The 10,011-nt window shown below is 45.2% G+C and overlaps 1 pseudogene across 1 annotated transcript; it reads left to right on the top strand.

Annotated features, from left to right (window-relative positions):
* Nucleotides 1-2,303: 2,303 nt before the first annotated feature.
* On the top strand, nt 2,304-3,397 carry LOC311242145 (globoside alpha-1,3-N-acetylgalactosaminyltransferase 1-like; annotated as a pseudogene). The gene has a single exon. The product of its transcript is annotated as a globoside alpha-1,3-N-acetylgalactosaminyltransferase 1-like (transcript).
* Nucleotides 3,398-10,011: the final 6,614 nt, after the last annotated feature.

Raw genomic sequence — 10,011 nt, forward strand, 5'->3', positions numbered from 1 at the left:
GGGGGAAACTGACCTATAATGCACAGGGGAATAATGACTAATGATGAACAGATGGGTGTGATGATTGATGGACAGCTCGGTGAAGAACAGAGCACACGTGCACGAAAGGACACTGGGGACATCGACTGACCTGGCAGAGGGAGAGAATGGAGGGGGAGAGAGAGAGACCGGGACAGGGCAGGATGTCACAACGGTGACAGGACCTCCTTCTTGAGGGACGGCTCCTGATGGGGGGCAGTCCAGCAGACAGGCAGGCGGTGAGGCAGGAGAGGGGCAGTCCAGCTGACAGGCAGGCGGCGAGGCAGGAGAGGGGCAGTCCAGCAGACAGGCAGGCAGGCGGTGAGGCAGGAGAGGGGCAGTCCAGCAGACAGGCAGGCAGGCGGTGAGGCAGGAGAGGGGCAGTCCAGCAGACAGGCAGGCAGGTGGCGAGGCAGGAGAGGGGCAGTCCAGCAGACAGGCAGGCAGGCGGTGAGGCACGGAAACAGAACCTCTGGGAAATAGAAGATAGCCTCGTTGCACCCAAATGCCTTGGCTCCACCGGTGAGAGCTCTGGAACTCTCGGCTCCGGTCGGGGAGGGGTCGGCCCGGCAGACTGCGGCGGAAGCAGCCGAACGCTGTGAGAAGGGGGTGGAAGAGTATAGAGGAGGTTGGGGCCAAAAGGGGCGCTGGATGGCCCGGCTCTTTGAGGGGAGATACCGGAGCCAAAGACGTATCTCCCCTCCAACCGCCGAGATGAATGCAATGGCTGGCGGGCTTACCCTCCTCTGGATCCCATTACTGGTGGATGGTTTGCGTTTTTGGAAGACGAGGGAGCACTGGGGGAGAAAGGCTCGACAGATACCGTCCTGGACTACAATTCACATTTACATTTACATTTAGTCATTTAGCTGAACGCTTTTATCCAAAGCGACTTACAAGTTCTGTACGACAAGTCATCAGGAAGGGTACAACTCTTATCAGCTAAGTAACAATGTTCATCAAAGTGTTGCGTGTTACAGTGTAGGTTAGTTTATTAGGACAAGTGCATGACAGTAAGGTTAGTCAGGGTTAGATTTTTTTATTTTTTTTAATTTATTATCATTTCAGATAATTGGTTGAAGAAGTGCGTCTTTAGTCGACGGCGAATGATTGGACGGGATTCGACTGTCCTAACTGGGATGGGGTAGTTCATTCCACCATTGTGGGGCAAGGACTGAGAATAGGCGGCTTCTCTTTGATGACCCTCCCGGAGCTTGGGGGATGAGCGTGGACAGAAATTTTTCTATTATGGGATGTCGAAATATCCGATCCATTTCCAGGTTGTATAATAGTATATACGTCCAAATCATGTTGTTTATCGAGTTATTTGCAACCGATCGATGTCCCGTGTTATCAAGATGGAGTCCCACTAACGATAGCGAGTGCCCGGACGAAATATGGGCGAGCACTACTTCCTGCGCGTCACTTCCTGTTTGGGCGAGCCGCCGATCGGCCACCAGATGGCACTCTTGAACCGTTGGAGAGTTGAGAGGGGCTCAGCAGTAGATCTCAGGTCTCCGGGGGAGAAATATGATTTCGATCACAGATTTTTGAAATATTGATATTAAAGACGCTGTCCAGCGTCTTTGGCAGAATGAGCATGGCGGGGAAAGACGTGTTCCAGCGTCTTCGGCGATTAAAGTGTTAAGGGGATGCAGACCAGAGAAGGACTTCTTCCCCCATTTTCAATTCATAACATTTACAGTAAAATCAAATACATTTACAGATTACAACCTTTATTTAATGGTTAATATTTTGATCAAATGTAATTTACTGTATTTTTATAGCATTTACACTTAAAGTAGGAACACAAAAGTAATTTGTAACATAAATACAGTGCATTTCCTGTGAAAAAACTTTACAGTTTACCCTTAAACGAATGGCTGGGTACATACAGGTTTTGACCAGCAGATGGCAAGCGACGAGGCAGCTCCATTGGGAGGGGGCGGGGCCGAGTGGAGGGGGAGGTGCCGAGGGGGCGGGGCCGGGGGAAGGGGCGGGGCTAAAATGGACACGTTTTGTCTCCTGCCTATGTTGACAGCTATGGTGTGATGATGTCATAGCTGAACATGCTAGAACATGCTAGAACATTAGCTCTGCCACAACATTCTGGAACGTTCGTGATGATGTCATAGCTGAACGTTCTAGAACCTCGCACATACAGTATAAGTGGCAGTTCCGGCCACCGACAGTCTTTCGTGTAAAGAGTTCATAGCGTCAAGAAAGAATTTCCTCTCTTATTGCATGCAGCCAATAAGTTCTCACTGTAACTCCCTCTACTTACAATGTGTATCTTACGCCACATCCCCAGGCCTGTTGCCAGCCTCTTCGTCCTCTCTGTGTTTCTCCTCTGCGTTCTGCGGGGCTTCACCTTCTACTCGGAACACTGCTTCAACCCAGTGTCAATCTCGCCTCGGGCCCGTGGGGCGTGGGGCATTCCAACCGCCACTGCCAACGCCGCCAACAGCAGCAGCAGATTGGGAATGGGAGAGATGAAGATGCCACAAGGACTGAAATACCCTCAGCCCAGCGCACTAAAGGGGCGTACAGATGTGAACTCTGTGACCAATTGGAACGCTCCTCTGGTTTGGGAGGGGACGTTTTGACCCAGTGGTGATCGACGCCATCTACCAGAAAATAGACCCCAGGATAGCAGTGATGGTGGTCGCTGTTGGCAAGTACATGCGTTTCCTGCAGCGTTTCCTGGAGTCAGGGGAAAAGTACTTCATGGTTAAACCTCAGGGTCACCTACTACATCTTCACTGACCACACGGAGGAGGTGCCCAAGATTGCGCTGGGAAAGGCAGTAAGATCTCCGTCCTCAGCGTCCCCAGTGCCACGCGTTGGCAGGATGTGGTGCTGGGAAGGATGAAGTGGGCCGCCCTCACCATAGATGAACAGATCCGCGGTGAGGCTGACTATCTCTTCATGATGGACGTTGACATGGTCTTCCACAACCGATTTGGCGCCGAATCTCTCAGCCGCCTATCTGCAGTCCTTCACCGTTGGTTTCTACAAGGGATTCGCTAGGGATTCCTTCCCTTATGAGCGGCGTGAGAGGTCCCAGGCCTACATCCCTGCAGGAGAGGGGGACTACTACTACACAGGAGCCGTCTGGGGGGGCTACCTGGAGGACATGTACAAAGGGGTCAGGTACTGTTACGAGCAGTCGGAGGTTGACGCCAAAAATAAGATTGAGGCAGTTTGGCAGGACGAGAGTCACCTCAACAAGTATCTGTTATACAACAAGCCCGCCAAAGTCTTATCTGCTGAGTATCATTGGACAGACAATAGCGGACAGTCAGGTGACATCAAAGTGATCCGGGTCTCCCAGGTGATTAAGAACTACGCAGAGGTCCGCCCCAATGGAGGACAATGAGGTCCGCCCAAAATGGAGGACAATGAGGTCTGCCCAAAATGGAGGACAATGAGGTCTGCCCAAAATGGAGGACACTTTTTTTTTATTAATTTTTTTACATCTCCATTGCCACTTGGTGTTTCCCTCTAGTTTGGAAATCTGCCAGGGTGATTCCCCTGCAACAAACGATCATTTGGGATAATTTGGACAACTGCTGTCCTATTTCCAGGGTGCCGTGCTTGGCAAAAGTTCTTGAGACCTTGGTAAATAATCAAATACATATTTTTTTGTCTCAATCACTCAATACTAAGTCCACATCCATCTGGATTCAGAGTCAATCACAGCAGTTTCAGCCACCACATTGATTACTAATGATGTAATTTCTGCTTTAGATAAGAGGAAACACTGTGCTGCTCTCTTTATAGATATGTCAAAAGCCTTTGATACAATTGATCATCACCTGCTTTTACAAAGGTTATCTAGCATTGGTATTGATAGTGGTGCATGTGATTGGTTTCAGGATGATCTATTTTAGACATCAGTGTGTGAAATTGGGTCTTGCTCAATCTGAATTATTGTCCATAACTAAAGGTGTGCCACAAGGTTATAAAAAAAAAAAAAAAAAAAAAAAAAAATATATATGTTGTTATTGTTTGAGCTGTGATTTATTGTATTTCATGTATGTGTTTCACAGTTCTCACGGTTCGGATTGAAATAAATCCAATCAGTAATATAAAAAAATAAATAAAAATAAAACATTTTCAACAATTATGTCTGTATTTGATTATGGTGACATTCTGTACATGCGTGTGTCTCTCTCCATCTTAAAACCTCTTGATGCTGTGTATCATAGTGCACTACATTTTATCACTGCTACATTTCTTATTATTTATCTATAAGGCTTATGAAACTTCCCTATTATCTCTCCTCTTTTGATTGCTTTTAAATACAGCATGTTTGGTACTAGGTCACAGGGTTATTTAGCTACTGTACACCACATGTAAAAACTGAGCTTGTTAAAACTGGTTTTAAATACTATGCTCCGTACAAATGGAATGAATTACAGAAAACCTTGAAGTTAGATTTTCTTTAGATTCGAAGATGTTAACGGTTTGAACTTGTTTGCTTTGATCTACAAGTTTGTTTGTTGTTTAACTGTTTGGTGATCTATGACTGATTTGTCCAGTGTGTTTTTATGACTACTGTACACAGGTCTGAAACACAGCTCACTCACAAGCAACCTTATCTCGGAAAAATAAACACTGTCCCCTGAGTATTATATTGAATTAAATCCAATTGGGTTGAGATAGATTAGATTATTTCAGTCGACTAAATTACTTCCCATTCTCCGCCACCACTTTCATCCTAAACCGTCCTCTGCCAGCTCTATTTGTCTATGGAGATGTTCACCTTCTTTGCAGGGCTATAACTTTTTAAAATTGTATTGCTAAATTGACATTACTATGGCCCATTCAACATCAATTATATATCGTTCAGGATGTAGGAACGTTTTACTTTTTCATTCACACATTCATACTAAAATACCGTCCAGAGTATAAATATGTTTTTATCGTTTTCTGCTGTATTTCATAGAACGTGAGTTATAGCCATAAATGCATATATTAGATTATCAAATGCCGTTTGACACCGATCAACGTTATATTAAAAATTTCAATTGTACAAGTCCTAAACGTCATGACTCATCATCTGCTCGTGACCGGAGGGGGGGGGGGGGGGGGGGGGGGGGTCGTTTATAATGCAATGACCGACAAATGATTCATGTAGTATGGGTGATATATAGATCAGAGCAGTTTGTATCGAAAATGGTAAACAAAAACGCTGAAACTCATCCCAGTCTCCTCTTACCATTGGGTGATGAGCGTGGAGCAAAAAGATCGCTATTATGGGATGTTGATCTATGCGATCCATTTCCAGGTTGTATAATACTATATGACTTAATCCTCTTTACCCCGTTGGGGGGCATAGGGCGTCCACCAGAGCTCTCCATCTCACTCTCTTCTGGGCCAGGGCCTTTGCTTCTTGTCAGCTCACTCCGGTGTTCTTTAGGTCTTGGAGTGTGGAACGTCTCCAGGTGTTTCTCGGCCTACCGGCTTTCCTCTTCCCCTGCGGGTTGTAGTCCAAGGCCTGTCTAGTGATATTGTTGGAGTCCTTCCTAAGGGTATGCCCTATCCAGTTCCACTTTCTCCTTTTGATGATGGTGGTAGCTATGCTGTCCTGGTTGTTATCCTCCACAGCTCTTCATTTGTGGTTTTGATGGGCCACCACAGCTTGAGGATGTAGCGCAGGCATTTGTTGACAAACACCTGGATCTTGCTTGTGAGGCCCTCAGTAGTCTTCCACGTCTCAGAGCCGTAGAGCAGGACAGTCTTCACATTGGTATTGAAGATCCGTAGCTTGGTGTTGTTGGAGAGTTGCTTGGACAACCAGATTGGCCTGAGTATCCTGAATGCTACCTGTGCTTTGCTGATGCGTGCCTCTATGTCCCTGTCTGCTCCTCCATCCCTGCTGATGTTACTCCCGAGGTAGGTGAAGTGCTCCACGTCCTCTATGGCCTCTCCCCTCACTGTGATTGGATCATGTGTTTTTAGATTTAACCTCATGGTCTTGGTTTTTCCGGTGTTGATCTTGAGTCCAAGCTGGTCACTGTTAGTCTGTAACCTATCTGTCTTCTGTTGCATGTGTGTGTGGTTTTCAGAGACTAGCGCAAGGTCGTCTGCGAAATCCAGGTCCTCGAGCTGGGTAAACAAGGTCCACTGGATTCCTGTCCGTTGATTTTCAGTTGTTCTTCTCATGATCCAGTCAATGGCAATGAGGAAAATCAAAGGAGAAAGAAGACAACCCTGCCGCACCCCTGTTGTGATGGCAAAGGTGTCTGACAGCTTTTTCAAAGTCTACAAAATTCATGCACTATAATTATACTATATACGTCCAAATAATGTTGTTTATTGAGTTATGGCAACGGATCGATATCCAGTGTGTCAAGATGGAGTCCCGCGAGCGATAGCGAGTGGCCGGACGGAATAGGGGGGGACACCAAGCACTTCCGGTGACTTCCGGTTTTGGCAACTCGCCGATCGGCCACCAGGTGGCGGTATTGAAGCGTTGGAGAGTTGAGCGGAGATCTACAGCACCAGTCAATACTCCGTGGGTGAAATGTGAATACCATGATGAAAATGTGTGACCCTGTCTGTTGGCCTCAGTGTGTGTGTGTGTGGTATGATTGATTGATTGATTGAATCTATTGGACAATCTAAAATCACATACAATACTGGTACACAAAATGTACAGCCATCGCATATAATTTTAAACCGCCGAGGGTTGAAACACAATAAAACCTTACGGTTTCCTTCCATTGTGGTCCTCAATGGGGGGGGGGGGGACGTGCAATAAGACATGCACAAATGAAAATGTAATTAAAATTTTTATCATTTTAAGCCATTTCTTCAAAGCCTGTTTAAAATGTCTATCTGACTCAATACTTTTTTTTTGTGATCACATTTTTTTAATTGATTTTCTTATTTATTTATTTATGAAACAACACAATACAGTAATAACAACAATAAACAGGACTTCACAGGACAACAATAACGACAACGGAAATTAACAAAACAATAAAACAAAACAAAATTTAAATAAATTGTGTTACCACAGACACCGCAAAAAAAACATTTCCTCCCCCACTCCCAGCCCCCACCCACGGACCCCCCGGACCCCCCAGGATCAGCACCCTGACTCCGCTTCGCCGCTAAAACATGGCCTTCACTCTCTCAGCCGCCGAGACACAATTCAATATTCATATTAGAGCATAACTTTTCTCACGTCACCGATCACCTTTATATTTCCATACTAATTTCAAAAGTCAATGGCCAAAATGTAACTCATTATTCATGAGCACAATTTTAAACTTTTTTTTAAACATAAATTTGTTCCTTATCATAGTTATATTTCTGGGTATTTTATTCCAATAAGCAATGTATGGAGTCCGTTAGTAATGTTATATTGTTTAGGAGTAGCGTTGTTGCCGTATGTGGAATAGACCTGTCTCAAACCCTGCCCCTTTTCTTGATCCTCCAATCACAGCTGTCGCTTACCTCTGACTTCCTCGTACAAACTTTGTTTGTACGAGGAAGTCAGAGGTAAGCGACAGCTGTGATTGGAGGATCAAGAAAAGGGGCAGGGTTTTGAGACAGGTCGTCAGGCTATATAGATGCTTGAAAGATTACAGACTCAATACTTTTTATGGGGACTGGCAGTTTATTCCACTCACTAGCTGCTGAAAGGTATTGAGCTGTTGAATTTGCACGGTTTAGTGTCAGTTCAACTGCCCCTGGTTGCATATGTGTGTATGTTTGTGTGCGTGTGGTACGTGTGTGTGCATGCGTGTATGCTCGTGTGTGTGTTTGTGCATGTGATCTTCGCAAGAGAGAGATCACCCGTAAGGAATGTTTGCAGTACTTTTTGTAGTAAAAGTACTACAATCTGCGTGTCTGCGCGCGCGTGTGTGTGTGTGTGTGTGTGTGTGTGTGTGTGTGTGATGGTATCAGTCTTGAAGGCTAATGACTTCCACAACGTTCCACCGACTGATCCTCTTGTGATCAGAGATCAAAGCTGTGATTGGCCGCAGATGTCAACAGATGTTGGGTGCGTTCCAGCTCGTCTTAATCGCAGCCGGCTGTCTGCTCCGCACGCTGTTGTACACGCAGATGACGTTCGGGAGAGAGTTCAGGACTGAGGCCCTGGTGTGGAGCACACACACCCAGAATGCCTTGCGGTCCGAGGAAAAACCGAGCGCCCGTCGGGATGCCAGCTTGCTAACTGCAGTCAAATGGGTCTATTTCAGGGGTTCCCAAACTTTTCAGGCCGGGACCCAGAAAATAAGGCGTCAGAGAGCCGCGGCCCAATGCACATCGTCAGGCTTTTTTTATTTATTTTTTTTGCCAGGCGACCGATTTTTTAAGCCAAATATCACTTCAATCCTATTAAGTTAGTTCAAGTTAGTTATTGATTTATATGTGCTATTTATGAGAGGGCTAACTTGTTGCAAAATAATAATGATAATAATAATAGCCCCATTAAAATACTATTGTTGCTTCGGTTGTTTTCAGCGTTTTATGTGCATAATCTGTTATTTAGTTTGAAATGTTCGTTGAAATAAGTAGATTTTCCATTTTTGTTTATTTATTAAGTTAATATAAAACCATATAGTCACATTTTAGAATACAATAGAATTTTAGAATACAACTAGAAACACTGTCCTGGCCTGCTTCTAAGTTCAGTGGCCTGAGAATTTTATTTTTATTTTTATTTTTTGGAAATCATCTCGCGGCCCTCCCGTGGCTGCTCGCGGCCCACCTTTGGGTCGCGACCCCGACTTTGGGAACCACTGGTCTATTTCACTATAGCATGCGAGTGGCTATAGGAGAGCTTGGCTTCAGTCATATAGGCTTCTTGTCCTGACCTGCTAACGCTACAGTAAGGCAGGTCGATTAAGAACAAATTCGTATTTACAATGATGGCCTATAGCGAGAGGACAAAAGGACCCTCTTGAATGGTAACAGGGAAAAGGGGACAACAAAGGGGACAACAATATATATATATAATATGAAATACAAAAGGAAAATAAGCCAGAAAGAACAATCAAGATAAGACTATTGGACACAGACAATTAGGGCTGACCCCTATTAGTCGATTAGTCGACTAATCGGTCGAAAGGAGCCGTAGTCGACTGGCCAACCTCTTACACCCCTTCCTGACAGGCAGCGACGCGAGCGAGCGTGATTGCGAAAATGATTAAAATGTATTCGTTTCAATCAGACTATCCTGACCTGCCGCGAGCGACAGCGAACTGAGCAGCGATGTCGTCCACCCCTCAGATATTCGCTCGCTGTGTCTCTAGTTGAGCGATTACGCGGCCGAGTTCCGCCCCTAAACACTTTTTATTGGTCAAGAATCGCAGGCCCCCCCCACGTGTGCTTCCAGGTAACACACACACACACAGACACTCGGACACGCGCCGCCTCATATCAGGACAGTGTCGCGCGCGATTTCGTCTCTAGTTCGCTCGCTCGCTCCCTGTCAGGAACCGGTGTTAGTCGAATATAAAAAATAAAATAAAAAATGATATTTTTTAATTTTTTTAAATTTTTTTATTATTCTTTTCCAAAAGAAAAGAGGCCTAGAAGCGTGGCTAACGCTAATGGCACGCATACCAGACGCTAACTGCCTACGAAAACAGGCACAGAGGCACTGAAAGAGGATTTCACCCATCTAATGAACACACTAGACTAGACAAATATCTAGATGTATCCATCAGTGGACCAATTGCATGCTTTCGCAGAGGACAAGAAGCCTTCAGTCGACTCCTTCAGACATTAGGCACCCCCCACAGCCCAAATGGAATGATAAAACATTACATTTTTAAAGAAAATGTATATTATACTCTACCAATAGTCGACTAACGGCACATTTTGGCCAATCATAGTCGACCATCCAAATCCTTAGTCGGGGACAGCCCTACAGACAATACATACATCACAGAAGTAAGGGCAATCATCACACACAAAACAAACAACCAAATACAATTACAATATGTAAGACTACGGAGCAGAACAGAA

Source organism: Notolepis coatsorum (genome assembly GCF_963971535.1).
Source record: "Notolepis coatsorum genome assembly, chromosome: 15".
NCBI lineage: Eukaryota > Metazoa > Chordata > Actinopteri > Aulopiformes > Paralepididae > Notolepis > Notolepis coatsorum.